Raw genomic sequence first — 5,000 nt, 5'->3', positions numbered from 1 at the left:
ATGGTTGTGCCTCTCTCTCTCTTTCTCTCAGTACATGGTTGTGTCTCTCTTTCTCTCTCTCTCAGTATACGGTGGTCTATCTCTCTCTCTCTCAGTATACGGTGGTCTCTCTCTCTCTCAGTATACGGTGGTCTATCTCTCTCTCTCTCAGTATACGGTGGTCTCTCTCTCTCTCTCAGTATACGGTGGTCTCTCTCTCTCTCCCAGTATACGGTGGTCTCTCTCTCTCTCAGTATACGGTGGTCTATCTCTCTCTCTCTCAGTATACGGTGGTCTCTCGCTCTCTCTCAGTATACGGTGGTCTATCTCTCTCTCTCTCTCAGTATACGGTGGTCTATCTCTCTATCTCTCTCAGTATACGGTGGTCTCTCTCTCTCTCTCTCAGTATACGGTGGTGTATCTCTCTCAGTATACGGTGGTCTCTCTCTCTCTATCTCTCAGTATACGGTGGTCTCTCTCTCTCTCTCAGTATACGGTGGTCTATCTCTCTCTCTCAGTATACGGTGGTCTCTCTATCTCTCTCTCAGTATACGGTGGTCTCTCTCTCTCTCTCTCAGTATACGGTGGTCTCTCTCTCTCTCTCTCAGTATACGGTGGTCTCTCTCTCTCTCCCTGTGTCTCCTCCTGTTCTCTGTAGCACTCCTGCCCTCCCTCCCCCCTCTGATGGAGGGTTTATGTGAAAACGCTGTGTGTGTGTGTGTGTGTACATAGCTATATATAAATATATGTATAAAACACTGCATTTGTTTACCCTATTATAAACTATTAATTTCTGTTTGTTTATATTCTTTTCTTTTATAAAAAATCTTGTTTCCTGCAAAAGAAAGACTTGCTTGTGGAACACTTAAACTCTGGCCAAAGTGTAAAATATAAGTGTATGTGTTGTAGATAAAAACAAAAATGGACAGAAGACTGATGTGAGAAGGAGATGATGATGATTGTTGTTTATATAATTTTATTTTGTGGTTATTATTAAGGCTAAACCAGACGATGACTGAGCATCTATCTATGCATTCTCTGGATAAGAGCATCACCTTGCCTTGCATGGCCCCAGAGTCAGTACACAACAGAAGTGATATTTTATTTTATTTATTCTCTTTTATATGGGTTATATAAGCTGTTTCTTTGTTCTTTATTTGTTATGTTGAGCAGCCAAACCTCTGTAGACTTTGACTCGGTCTCCTAGTCTCGCCACCTCATACGCATTTCCATTCTGACATGGAAAATAAAAACAACAGAAACGGTGCATAAATCAGAGGCGTGCTCCGCAGTAATCAACACCGCCAAGTGTTGGAAGTTGACTGAAGAAGAGTCTCTAGTACCAGCCACTGAACTCTGTTTCTTAAAGCCGGATAATACTAAGTTTTAAACGCGACGCGTAAGCACGTAAGATACACAAGAACCCCTTGCTCATTTACATAACACCCCCAATCAAAACGAGTCCCTTGTGTAAATTACGTGCTTACGGTTCTGCGTCTAAAACCGACCCTCAATTCCACTTTAGGCCCTAGCTGTCCCTCCCCTGCCTCCATCCTCGGCCTCTTAGCCTCCAGGCAGTGGCCTCAGGAGGACGTGAGCAGGGAGAGCAAAGGGAGGAGATTGAGGCCATCAGTCAGTGAGCGCAGTGGTTAAGCATTTTCAGTGCTGTAATGTGAAGACTAGCTGGAGCCATAACCTCTGCTTTCTAAGCTGAGCAGCATCAGACTACAGACGGCAGCCTGCATGTCTGTCTGTCTGTCTGTCTGTCTGTCTGTCTGTCTGTCTGTCTGTCTGTCTGTCTGTCTGTCTGTCTGTCTGTCTGTCTGTCTGTCTGTCTGTCTGTCTGTCTGTCTGTCTGTCTGTCTGTCTGTCTGTCTGTGATTTCCTGATGGCAATCAAGAGAGCACAGGTTGTGGTTAAGGAGAGAGTTAGTGTAAATTGCCTTAAATCCAGTTAAGTATATCAATCCAGTTAAGCGTAATTCTGTGAAATTTTGTTAGTCAATCGAATGACAGTCTGTGAAGGAAAATAATCAATTTAGTGAGATTCAGTCACAAAATAAACCAATTGAATGTGATACTGTAAGGTTCCAGTAGGATTAAAGATGGCGATGCATTCCATAACGTATCGAAAGCAGAATGAATGATTCCCCTGAGCAATCTACATGTGTTATGCGAACATGTTTATAGATCCTCCTCTGATTTAATTAGCCGGAGTTCTTGTGCTTGAACACGGCCAGATGCAGGGGATCGGATGCAGGAGTGAAGCATTAGAGAACATGGATCCCAATGGCGCACGGTTCATTCGCTCAAATTACTCCTAACAGTGAAAGGTTCTGCAATGCATCCTCAGAGTCATTTCGACGCGAGTCAATACGGATCCTTAAAGATCAATTTAGTACGATTGGTGTAGTTCGTTCTGTTGTATGTTTTATTTTTTCTGCTAGGTTAACGAATGTCACTGCTATCACTCTATTGTGAACCGTGTTACCATGCCAACCCAACAGCCGTGGCAGCATAGGAGTCAAAGAACACGCGAGTGTGAGCGTGAACTGTTTGCCGGTAACTTTTTCTGTGGAAATTCTGTTCTGAAGTGCCCTCTAGCTGCTATGTCACCAGTGAAAGTACTCCAGCTGAGTTAACCACACCAGGTGTTGAATCCTGATAACGGGCACACTCTCTGCCCCACACACACACGGACACAAACGGACATAAGCTTGTTCAGCTGGTCACTGATTTGTACACCATATAAATGTAACATGTGCAAATAAAGAGCATATTCAAAAGCTACCGTGGCACTCTGTGGGGTTGTTTGTGTGTGTGTGTGTGTCTGTGTGTGTGTGTGTTTGTGTGTAAAAATGCAATATCAAAGAAATAATCCAACAGACAAACTAACTTAGAATCATCAGTACGATAGGTGTATGCCGTAGTAGAAAACATTATGGTTATTTTAAGACTTTGCCTTTAAATACAGTCACAAGCCTGCTGCTGAGAAGAAAACCAGAACAGCTGCATGGATCACTTGGTCTGCACAGATGTGCCCTGACGCTGGGGGTAAAAGATGTGCCCTGACGCTGGGGGTAAAAGATGTGCCCTGACGCTGGGGGTAAAAGATGTGCACAGATGTGCCCTGACGCTGGGGGTAAAAGATGTGCCCTGACGCTGGGGGTAAAAGATGTGCACAGATGTGCCCTGACACTGGGGGTAAAAGATGTGCACAGATGTGCCCTGACGCTGGGGGTAAAAGATGTGCACAGATGTGCCCTGACGCTGGGGGTAAAGGATGTGCCCTGACGCTGGGGGTAAAAGATGTGCCCTGACGCTGGGGGTAAAAGATGTGCCCTGACGCTGGGGGTAAAAGATGTGCACAGATGTGCCCTGACGCTGGGGGTAAAAGATGTGCCCTGACGCTGGGGGTAAAAGATGTGCACAGATGTGCCCTGACACTAGGGGTAAAGGCAAAGCCAGCTCTAACTCACTAGTATTAAATGAATGGATGAGACATCACAGCACCACTGAGCTGGAGACCCTATGGATGAGACCCTATGTATGAGACACTATGGATGGGACAGTATGGATGAGACACTATGGATGATGAGACACTATGGATGAGACACTATGGATGGGACACTATGGATGAGACACTATGGATGAGACACTATGGATGAGACCCTATGGATGAGACCCTATGGATGAGACACTATGGATGAGACACTATGGATGAGACACTATGGATGAGACACTATGGATGAGACCCTATGGATGAGACACTATGGATGAGACCCTATGGATGAGACACTATGGATGAGACCCTATGGATGAGACCCTATGGATGAGACACTATGGATGAGACACTATGGATGAGACACTATGGATGAGACACTATGGATGAGACCCTATGGATGAGACACTATGGATGAGACCCTATGGATGAGACCCTATGGATGAGACACTATGGATGAGACACTATGGATGAGACACTATGGATGAGACCCTATGGATGAGACACTATGGATGAGACACTATGGATGAGACACTATGGATGAGACCCTATGGATGAGACACTATGGATGAGACACTATGTGTTCCAGTGGGCTGAGCTAGCTCTACTGGAGGGGGAGGAACTAGCGTTGGAAAACTGGGAGGAGGAGGACAGGAGGCGAGAGAGGGAGGGAGAGAGGCGGGTGTGGCTCAGAAGGAGGGGGGGCAGGACCAGCTCCACTGGCCTCACAGCCTCCGGTCCAATCACAGCCTCCCGTCCACGGACCTCTGGTCTGGATCTTCCTTCCTTCCTTTGGGCCTTGCCCTGTCCGTGTGTGGGCCTCGTCACATCATGTGTGGAGACGACCAGTTCCTTCTCTGGTGACCGCGTGTCCTGACCTCCCCTCTGCTCCTCTTGGCTGGTCAGAGCCATTCTGAGTCCTGCTGAGACCACTCCTCCTCTAGACTTCTTCACGTGGTGTTTGGGGGTAACCGGTTTGCCTCCTGGTGAGAGCGTCTGTCTGAACTTGAGCACGTTATGCGTTGAGGTGAGCCGGTCCTTCGAGGAGGAGAGTACGTCCTGTTTTTGTTCCAGTAATTCATGTCTGGATGTGACTCGGTCCTTTGGACGCATGGGCACTTCCTGATCTGGTTTCATCACTTCCTGTTTAGAAGTAGCCAGCAGCTCCTTCCCAGACAAGAGCACTTCCTGTCTGGGCTTCAGTGCGCCTTGCTTGGAGGAGTGAACTCCCTGACCTCTGGGCGTTCTGTGCCGGGCCGCGGGGCCTTTAGCGTGCCTGCCGGTGTGCTTCTTGTGGCTGCGCTGGGGACGCGGTGCTTTGGAGCGCCGGTGCTTTCTCCTTGGCTTAGTGGCCTGCAGGAGCTCCGAGGACGACACGGCCACTTTGTCATCAGGAGCATCCCCAGGGGCGGTGACAGAGACGGGGCAGAGGGAGGGAGGGGAGGGGGGTTCAGGCGCCTCGAGGGGCTCCAGGAGCACTGAGGGGGGAGACATGGGGGGGGCCTTCATGCGATGGCGAC

The sequence above is a fragment of the Sprattus sprattus genome (genome assembly GCF_963457725.1).
Source record: "Sprattus sprattus genome assembly, chromosome: 20".
NCBI lineage: Eukaryota > Metazoa > Chordata > Actinopteri > Clupeiformes > Clupeidae > Sprattus > Sprattus sprattus.
The sequence above is the reverse complement of the archived record's forward strand: the minus strand, read 5'-3'. Positions refer to the sequence as shown.